The sequence below is a fragment of the Drosophila novamexicana genome, unplaced genomic scaffold, assembly GCF_003285875.2.
Source record: "Drosophila novamexicana strain 15010-1031.04,08,12 unplaced genomic scaffold, DnovRS2.1 tig00001429-arrow-arrow-pilon, whole genome shotgun sequence".
Lineage (NCBI taxonomy): Eukaryota > Metazoa > Arthropoda > Insecta > Diptera > Drosophilidae > Drosophila > Drosophila novamexicana.
The window spans coordinates 44,843-56,484 of NW_020824857.1; positions in this window are offsets into that span (position 1 = coordinate 44,843).

An 11,642-nucleotide genomic window follows, 5' to 3' on the forward strand; every position below is an offset into this window, starting at 1 on the left:
ATCTAGTCATTGACGCAGTAGCAATAGGTTCATTTACAAATGTGGAGCTGGACGGCAATGCTCTGCTGCGCTTAGCGATTTCAAACCTCACTGAAGTCTCTAAACTTACTGAAAGATCTCTGCCGATTTCTTCAAAGTCTAGTTCTTCCAATTTGTTTTGAGCGTCTTCGAATGCAGATCCCATTTTTTCAATCCGCTTGAGCAGCACCGACAATAAAAATTCATCATTATTGGCAAGGGGCGTTTGGTTGAGGCTAGATTGAAGCCTGCAACCGCTCAGATGAGGACGCCACCTTGCGCATTAAAAATGACACCCTGTTTGCTTATGTAAAATGTCATGGTGCACAGAGACAAACACCTTACTGAAGATAGTGTAAATGACATTAGTTTGCATTTTCGAAAGGATAGCACCATTTACTAAGAAAGTAAACTTAAGCAGATTGGTCGTAGTTGACCGATTCTTTACGAATTCATGTTGAACAGAGGAAACAACTGAGTTGCAGAAATTCGGCAAATTCGAAGTAATTATTTTTTTAAATAATTTAGGAATACCAGACAGTTTTGCAATTCCCCCGTAATTTTTGTATATCAGATTTTCCGCCTTTCTTGTGAAGAGGAATGATATAAGATTCTTTCCAAAGAGATGAAAATATAGAAGTTTCAAGGGATAGATTAAAAAGCTTTAGCAATGGATTGAGTAGACAACTAGGAATATTGTCCTTCCCAGGAAAGTAGGAACATTTTAAAGGGCTTATAGCTGAAAAGAGAGGAGTGTCAAATAATGGGAGGAGGTATAGAACTAGTGGAAGAAATAGTATAGGGGTAAGAATTAGTATTAGGACAGACTGAAGAGTAAGTTGATTGGAAAAAATTAGAAAAGAGGTTAGCAGAATCAGTGTCATTGCTAGCTTTATCCATCCCAAGAGAAAAAGAAGATAGCAAACTTGAAGACTTACGCTTCAAATTTACAAAATTGAAAAACTATCTCGGATTTTGGGCAAACTGCCTTTTGCAACGAGTTAAATAATTTTCATATTCTTGAGAACTCAAAAGAAAGAAGTTCGCCATGGCTATGGTATATTCAGCCAAGTTTGTACACGAACCAGACTTATTAAACTTTTTAAAATATTAAGATTTTACATTTTTAGATTTGATAATCTGGGAGTAAACCAGGGTGGCTTTGAAGAAGTAGTCGAAGAAATTTATTTGGAAATACATATATCCAAGACGGAGTTTAGGGTGTTATAAAAAAAATTAATAGCAGTATTCATATCATCCGAGTCATATAGGAATGACTAATAATTTAAATAATTTGATTCAGCAATGAATAATTTCGTTTGCCACGGCGGGGCTTATTGGGTGATGAGCACGATATGAGAGGATTACAATTGAACATTGAAACCTCTAAAATAGAATGATATATATCCTCAGAAGGAGATAAAGGAGGGGACCTAGACACAATAGAAATAAGGTAGTCATTAACAAATACAAGGTCAATTTTTCAATTCAAAATTTTAATTGAATTAATTTAAATTAAAATTAAATATTGAATTGATTTGAAGCAACGAATGTTCTAGCATGCAATGTATAAAGTCATGCTGTGCTGAGGGTACTAGATACTTTTCGGCAGTGAATAATAACCAGGAGATGTTTGGAAAATTAAAATCACTGTTGGGCTAACTTACAGTTGTCACCAAATAAACAAATTTTCGAGGTTAAGTCATTAAATAAATTTACAAATATGGCCAAAAATATTTAAATACATTAAAAGCAGCGCTACTAACGAAAGTGACACAAACAGACAAAAATGACGAAAGTCAAATAAAAGCATTACTGTCCAAATATGATGATTCTATAGAGGGAGGCCAGATACCGCATTTAGTAAAGTTTTATTAGACACAATCGGTCCATTACCCCGTACAGAGGATGGCAAAGTGTATGCAATTACTATAATATGCGATCACCCTAAATATCTAGTAGCAATACCAGTAAAAGATAAAAGTGCAAAAACAGTATGTAAAGCAATATTTGAATCTTTTGTACTGAAGTTCGGTCATATGAAGACGTTCGTAACGGACATTGGTACTGAATACAAAAATTCGCTCATAAATGACCTGTGCAATTATATGAATGTATGTAATATACAATCAACAGCACATCATAACCAAACATTAGGAACAGTACATTTAACGAATTTATTCCTCCATATATTTCGAATGGCAAAGACTGTTGGGACATATGGTTGAATTATTTTACATATTGTTTCAACACTCCAACATCGACAGTACATGAATACTGTCCATGCCCATTTATGGTAGATTACCAAGACAGTTCATAGAATTTAATAACGAAACTAGAGTTGACCCTTTACATGACATAGACGACTACGCAAAAGAATTTAAGTTTAGGTTAGAAATAGCTTGTTGGGCTAACAAGCTTTTTTATTAGCACTTAATAGCGAGAAGTTAAGGATGTTAGAAACACTCCAATTTTTCTTATAAGTTTATGCAACGGGTTGATTAATTTATATGCTTATAGCGAGCGTATTGACAATATGCGAAAATATACAATTTTTAGCGAAGCGATCGATAAGAGATCCGATATAGCGAACATACGAGACAACAATGCATTGCGGCGTCGCTATAATTGATGCGCTAGCCGCTGAAGACAAATGCAAAAGGTAAAAGAGTGCCATAACAGAAACTACAACGACAGCAAATAATATTGTGCTATTTTATGACATGCGAGATGCGCCAAACAAAACGAAATTGTGACTTTGCTTGCCTCGCAGGGCAATATGTAACTGAAATGTTATGCGAACATAATACTAGTTTAATTTTAAGCTGCTGAGCCAAACATACTCCCCCCGTTGAACGATTGAGCTTCATCAAGATCGTTAAGAGGAAGCAGACACAGCTTATTTATGATTCCAATAGCTGTCTTGAGAACTGCAACGTGTGTGATGTTCCTTTGACCAATTCAACCACTCTAGCTAGTGGCCATTTCAAAGGAGGTAACTTCCCGTCTTTGCCAAGAACGATTTCATTGAGAGCCACACTTGGCTTGGGAGTCTGCCATTCGGAACGCTGTTGCAGTAGATTTAACTTTTCTTCTTGCCAGCGAGACCAAAAGACTTTGTGCATGTAGTTCGGCCAATCAATTGCGTCTAAATTTTTTCAACGTGTATGTTTATGACATTTAATCGTACTACACCTTATCTTATCTTATACAATCGACAATATCCCTTTGCAACGTATACTAACAGTTAAGGATCTAGGCGTTATTTTTGATTCTAAACTCTGTTTCAATCTTCACATAGATACCATCGTTAATGAGGCAAAAGGTGTTCTTAGATTCATTACGCGATGGTCTAAAGAGTTTAACGATCCTTTTATAACAAAACTTCTGTACATCTCTCTTGTTCGCCCTATCCTTGAATACTGTTCATGCATCTGGACTCCACAGTATAACAATAGCCAGGATCGTATTGAATCTGTTCAGAAGCAATTTCTGCGCTATGCACAATTCTTTTCGCGTACTATGTAAAAATTATAATAGTTTGCATCAAGTTTTCTCTACAGAACGGTCTCTACCCCTAATAAAATCGTTGCTTTCAGGATACCTTCGGGAAGTCGCTGACCGTTCCCAGCTATGAGCAGCCAGGCAGGCTGAAAAATTTCCCTCCACAGGGTCGGTGATTTCCCATTACTTTTCTCTTTGTCCTATCTACTTAACACTTTTTATCTAACTTACATTGCTTTACTTTATTAACAATCTTCTTACTTTATTTTTTCCTATTTATTATATTTTCTTTATTAATATAGCAAATAAAGATTATTTTTAATTTTACTTGAGAACACTTTTTTCCTACTTACAACCTTCTGCTTAGATGTAGGCTCTAATAGGGTCACTGACAAAATTAGCTGTGAAAAGGGGCACAGCTGGCCGGACTGGCAAATAAAACAACTCCATCAGTCTGTGATGCTATTTAGAACATTGTATTCTTTAACTAGGCTTTTAGCATATAATTCTATTGTTGTATAACCTATTGAATAATGAGGAAGACACTCGGTTTGTCGACCATTAATAAATAAAAAAAAAATAAATAAATAAATAAATAAATATCATATAGCTGCCATAGGAACGATCGGTCGAAAATTAAGTTTTTGTATGAAAAAACATTTTGTTTTCCAAGATATATTGACCAAACTCGGCATTTATAAGTTTTACTTTACTCCTCATATATAGGCAAAATCCTATTAAGATCGAACCACTATATCATATAGCTGCAATAGGATCGATCGGTCAAAAATTAAGTTTTTGTATGGAAAAATATTTTGTTTTTCAAGATATCTTGACCAAACTCGGCATTTATTAGTTTTACTATGCTCCTCATATATATGCAAAATACTATTAAGATCGGACCACTATATCATATAGCTGCCATAGAAACGATCGGTCGAAAATTAAGTTATTGTATGGACAAGAATGCATTGCGGCGTCGGTAGCATTGATGCGCTAGCCGCTTAAGAAAAAGTACAAAAGGTAAAAGATCGCGATAACAGAAACTACGATGAGCGCAAAGCGATAAGCGCTAGATAGTTAACAGCAAATAATATTGACCTATTTATGACATGCTAGAGGCGCCAAACAAAACAAAATAGTGACATTGCTTGCCTCGCAGGGCAACATGTAACTGAAATGTTATGCGAACATAATACTAGTTTAATTTTTAGCTGCTGAGCCGAACATATTCGCCCCGTTGAACGATTGAGCTTCAACAAGATCGTTAATGGGAAGCAGACACAGGATATAATTGCTCGCTTTATGATTCTATTAGCTGTGTTAAGAACTGCAACGTGTGTGCTCTCATCAGTTCCTTTGACCAATTCAACCACTCTAGCTATTGGCCATTTCAAAGGAGGTAAGTTCTCGTCTTTGACAAGAACGATGTCATTGAGAGCCACAGCTGGCTTGGGAGTCCGCCATTTGGAACGCTGGTGCAGAAGATTTAAATATTCTTCTCGCCAGCGAGACCAAAAGACAATGTGCATGTAGGACACTCGCTGCCAGCTATCTAGACGATTAAAATTAAGCCGTGTCACATCTGGTTCTGTGAACGTGGCTTGTGGGCCACCAACCAAAAAATAAGCTGGGGTAAGAACATCAAGGTCTTCTGGATATTCTGAAACGGGAAGCAGTGGTCTAGAATTAATGACTGCCGTTATGGGGCACACAAGGGTACGAAGCTCTTCGAATCCCAGAACAGTTGCAGTTTTGCAGTTTTACCGCCGCTTCCAAAGGCCACTTAAGTGAGGGGAGCGCGATGGAATGAAGCGCCAGTCAATTGTTTCCGCCGAACAAAACTGGAGCTCAGCCTCTTGATGAGCTACTGAGGAAGAGATTTTTTTAGCTCCAACAGCTCGTCTTTGGCGCCGACAAGGTTGGTGGCGTTGTCAGTCCAAATCTGAAGTGGCTTGCCACGAGTGCATATAAAGCGCTTTAGAGCATTGAGAAATGCGCACGTAGAGAGATCCTTGACCACCTCTAAATGAATGGCTTTCGTGGCGAAGCAAATAAATACGCTGATGTAGCATTTTATATTAGCTTTGTTTCGAGTGTCAGGCTGGTAGAAAAATGGTCCGCAAAAGTCCACACCAGCTATATCAAACGCTCGAGTTTCAACAATCGCCATTAGCCAAGCGGGGCTTGTTCCGGAAACATCCGATGCATGTGTTTACAATGCTGGAAACTGTTTTGCGGCCACCAATCGGCCAATATTGCAAACGAATTGCTCCCAACAAGGCTCGTGGTCCAGCATGGAGACTCCGCTCATGAAAGTGAATGACAATGGCGATGCTAACTGGATGTTGTCTAGGCAGTATAATAGAATGACGGGCCTCATAAGGGTTGACTTTTCGAGGCGCCCACCAACTCAAAGAATACCAAATTCATCCTGAAAGGGCAATAATGATGAGATTATACTGGAACGAGCGTCCACGCGGGATTGCACGTTCTTTATATTATCCCAAAGAGAGCCCTTTTGAACGTTACGTAAATGTATGAAGGATCCAAAACGTATGTCGGAGATCAAAAGTCCGGGGCGCCGAATACGATGGATAAACTTGTATACAAAGGCAAATACTCGTTGAATAGCAGAGACAGAATTCACATATTTGCACCTTAATATAGCATAATCTGCAGGATCTGTGATGAGCAACACTCTATTGCGTAACTCCAGTATTGGTTTTTCAAGAAGACAAGTCGCAGGCCAGCACCTTTGTGGACCAGTCAAAAATTCAAGACCACATGACCAAGGTTTTAACTGTATAAGCACGTCGGGAGTGGCCCCACTGGAGAGAATGTCAGCTGGATTAATGGCTGTTGGAACATAATGCCACTGGAAGCCCGCTGTGAACTCCTGGATGGTGGCCATCCGATGACCATCCAATACAACGACACGGAACTTGAATCCCAGACCGATTCTTAACTAGTACAATAGCAGTGGCCAGGAACACAACATTATTGCTGAGGTTGTGGGCAACAAGCGAGGTAGAGGCGTGGGCTGAAGAAGCTGCAGTAAAGTGACAGAGTGAGGGATCGAATGCAAAAGGTCTAAATGCAGAAGTGTGTGGTGTTTGGAGCCACATGTGCGACAAGTTCCGGAAAGATGTCCCCTTTTAAGGCAGTCGAGGCATGAAGCTAATCGTTTTGCTTCCTTGAGACGCATCTCTTGATACAAATTGCCCAAAATCCGGGCATTGCCATATATTATGCTCTTCACCATTACAAAATACAGCAAGTAGTGAGTTAGTAGCAACTTGTGATGTCCTACTGGGCTTAGTCTTTATATTCTTGCCCACCTGAGAGCTCTGCGTATAGGTTGCCATAGCATAATCCACACTCTCGAGGGTTCTGCAGCGTTTCTCCAAAAAGGTAGCAATTTGTGCCCATGATGGAATTAAATTTACAAAGGCGGGATCCTCCAGGCAGGATCCAGTTTTTGCAGTAGCACCTGAACAAGGATGCAACCAGCAATTTGCTCCTTGCTACCCAAACTGGCGATTGCACGAATATGGACATTAATCTTATCCGACAATTCGCGCAGCATGCCAGCGGAGTCATTCGCTACCTTCTTGAGCCCCAGCAGTTCAACGATGTGTGCCTGAAATACTAATCGACGGTTATCAAATCGTTTTTGTAATAAATTATTTGCTATGCAATAATTAGCCTCTGATATTTCCAATAATCGAATGGTATCCAGCGCAGAGACCTTCAAGCAGAGCCGCAAATGGTGCACTTTTCAATTCGTCTGAGTTCGGGATGATTTTCGATTAACATTGAAAAGAAGTCTGACCACTTTGTATAACCTCCAGAAAACGTTGCCAATTTGATTGGCGGTAAGGTCGGTAACGCTCTGGATCTAGTCATTGACGCAGTAGCAATAGGTTCATTTACAAATGTGGAGCTGGACGGCAATGCTCTGCTGCGCTTAGCGATTTCAAACCTCACTGAAGTCTCTAAACTTACTGAAAGATCTCTGCCGATTTCTTCAAAGTCTAGTTCTTCCAATTTGTTTTGAGCGTCTTCGAATGCAGATCCCATTTTTTCAATCCGCTTGAGCAGCACCGACAATAAAAATTCATCATTATTGGCAAGGGGCGTTTGGTTGAGGCTAGATTGAAGCCTGCAACCGCTCAGATGAGGACGCCACCTTGCGCATTAAAAATGACACCCTGTTTGCTTATGTAAAATGTCATGGTGCACAGAGACAAACACCTTACTGAAGATAGTGTAAATGACATTAGTTTGCATTTTCGAAAGGATAGCACCATTTACTAAGAAAGTAAACTTAAGCAGATTGGTCGTAGTTGACCGATTCTTTACGAATTCATGTTGAACAGAGGAAACAACTGAGTTGCAGAAATTCGGCAAATTCGAAGTAATTATTTTTTTAAATAATTTAGGAATACCAGACAGTTTTGCAATTCCCCCGTAATTTTTGTATATCAGATTTTCCGCCTTTCTTGTGAAGAGGAATGATATAAGATTCTTTCCAAAGAGATGAAAATATAGAAGTTTCAAGGGATAGATTAAAAAGCTTTAGCAATGGATTGAGTAGACAACTAGGAATATTGTCCTTCCCAGGAAAGTAGGAACATTTTAAAGGGCTTATAGCTGAAAAGAGAGGAGTGTCAAATAATGGGAGGAGGTATAGAACTAGTGGAAGAAATAGTATAGGGGTAAGAATTAGTATTAGGACAGACTGAAGAGTAAGTTGATTGGAAAAAATTAGAAAAGAGGTTAGCAGAATCAGTGTCATTGCTAGCTTTATCCATCCCAAGAGAAAAAGAAGATAGCAAACTTGAAGACTTACGCTTCAAATTTACAAAATTGAAAAACTATCTCGGATTTTGGGCAAACTGCCTTTTGCAACGAGTTAAATAATTTTCATATTCTTGAGAACTCAAAAGAAAGAAGTTCGCCATGGCTATGGCATTAATCTTATCCGACAATTCGCGCAGCATGCCAGCGGAGCCCCCTTCTTGAGCCCCAGTAGTTCAACGATGTGTGCCTGAAATACTAATCGACGGTTATCGTTGTTGTAATAAATTTAATGCTATGGAATAATTAGCCTCTGAGTCCTTCAAGCAGAACGGCAAATGCTGCATTTTTTCAATGTTTGTAAGTTCGGGATGATTTTCGATTAAAGTTGTGAACATTGAAAAGAAATCTGACCACTCCGTATAACCTCCAGAAAACGTTGCCAATTTGATTGGCGGTAAGGTCAGTAACGCTCTGGATCTAGTCATTGACGCAGCAGCAATAAGTTCATTTACAAATGTGGAGCTGGACGGCAATGCTCTGCTGCGCTTAGCGATTTCAAACCGCACCGAACTCTCGAAAGTTACTGAAAGCTCATCAAAAACCTCGCGTAACTCACTGCCGATTTCGTCAAAGTCTAGTTGTTCCAATTTGTTTTGAGCTTCTTCGCATGCAGATTCCATTTTTTTAATCCGCTTGAGCAGCACCATCATTATTGGCAAGGGGCGTTTGGTTGAGAATAGATTGAAGCGCCGGCAACCGGTCAAACGAGGACGCCACTTTGCGCTTTAAAAATGACACCGTGTTTGTAGGCTGGGTCAGCGATTCAGCACTAGAACTTTCCATGGCAACCGAAGAAAACGAAAAAGGTTAAAAAAAACCGAATTAAAACTGCACACGAAAGTGCGTTGACCGTTGACTTATTGTCAGCACTGTACTCTTAAGCGCGCGCAACAGTTCGTCGGATTAAAAACACAAGTAAAATGCAAATAGCGAGAGCCTACGCGTCTGTATGCAGTTGTATATATGCTTATGTACACAGACTCCACTTTACTGCAATTTACCGCATGACACTTGCTCGTACATATGTATATAAGAGCGGTTTTTAATTGCTGCCGAAATAAGTAATAACTAGCTCACTTTTAATTCAAATAATTTTATGCAACACTATAATGTTAAATAGAACGAGAAAGAAAGGCTATCTTCGGCACGCCGAAGATCTAATACCCTTGCAGACCCAACCTTTTCATAATGCTTATAGTGCTTTGCCCGTGTCTAAGAAGCACAGGGAAAATAGTTAATGCCGAGTTTGGGCAAGATATCTTGATAAACAAAATGTTTTTTCATACAACAAATTATTATTCGACCGATCGTTCCTATAGCAGCTATATGATATAGTAGTCCGATCTTAATAGGATTTTGCATATATATGAGGAGCATACTAATAAATTTTGAGTTTGGTCAAGATATCTTAAAAAAAAAAATGTTTTTTCATACAACAACTTAATTTTCGACCGATTATTGCTATGGCAGCTACATGATATAGTGGTCCGATCTTAATAGGATTTTGCATATATATGAGGAGCATAGTAAAACTAATAAATGCCGAGTTTGGTTAACATATCTTGAAAAACAAAATGTTTTTCAAACAAAAACTTAATTTTCTATACTATATATATATATATATATATATAACTTAATTTTCGACCGATCGTTCCTAAGGCAGCTATATGATATAGTGGTCCGATATAGCGGGTTTTCCCATATGAGCTGCGTGCAACAGAAAGACGGACTTCTGCAAACTTTCATTAAGATAGCTTTAAAACTGAGAGACTAGTTCGCATAGAAACAGACAGACGGATAGACGGTCAGACGGACAGACGGACAGACGGACATGGCTATATCGACTCGGTTGTTGATGCTGATCAAGAATATATATACTTTATGGGGTCGGACATGTCTCCTTCTATGCGTTACACATTTCACGATCAAATTAAATATTGAATTGATTTGAAGCAACGAATGTTCTAGCATGCAATGTATAAAGTCATGCTGTGCTGAGGGTACTAGATACTTTTCGGCAGTGAATAATAACCAGGAGATGTTTGGAAAATTAAAATCACTGTTGGGCTAACTTACAGTTGTCACCAAATAAACAAATTTTCGAGGTTAAGTCATTAAATAAATTTACAAATATGGCCAAAAATATTTAAATACATTAAAAGCAGCGCTACTAACGAAAGTGACACAGACAAAAATGACGAAAGTCAAATAAAAGCATTACTGTCCAAATATGATGATTCTATAGAGGGAGGCCAGATACCGCATTTAGTAAAGTTTTATTAGACACAATCGGTCCATTACCCCGTACAGAGGATGGCAAAGTGTATGCAATTACTATAATATGCGATCACCCTAAATATCTAGTAGCAATACCAGTAAAAGATAAAAGTGCAAAAACAGTATGTAAAGCAATATTTGAATCTTTTGTACTGAAGTTCGGTCATATGAAGACGTTCGTAACGGACATTGGTACTGAATACAAAAATTCGCTCATAAATGACCTGTGCAATTATATGAATGTATGTAATATACAATCAACAGCACATCATAACCAAACATTAGGAACAGTACATTTAACGAATTTATTCCTCCATATATTTCGAATGGCAAAGACTGTTGGGACATATGGTTGAATTATTTTACATATTGTTTCAACACTCCAACATCGACAGTACATGAATACTGTCCATGCCCATTTATGGTAGATTACCAAGACAGTTCATAGAATTTAATAACGAAACTAGAGTTGACCCTTTACATGACATAGACGACTACGCAAAAGAATTTAAGTTTAGGTTAGAAATAGCTTGTTGGGCTAACAAGCTTTTTTATTAGCACTTAATAGCGAGAAGTTAAGGATGTTAGAAACACTCCAATTTTTCTTATAAGTTTATGCAACGGGTTGATTAATTTATATGCTTATAGCGAGCGTATTGACAATATGCGAAAATATACAATTTTTAGCGAAGCGATCGATAAGAGATCCGATATAGCGAACATACGAGACAAGAATGCATTGCGGCGTCGCTATAATTGATGCGCTAGCCGCTGAAGACAAATGCAAAAGGTAAAAGAGTGCCATAACAGAAACTACAACGACAGCAAATAATATTGTGCTATTTTATGACATGCGAGATGCGCCAAACAAAACGAAATTGTGACTTTGCTTGCCTCGCAGGGCAATATGAAACTGAAATGTTATGCGAACATAATACTAGTTTAATTTTAAGCTGCTGAGCCAAACATACTCCCCC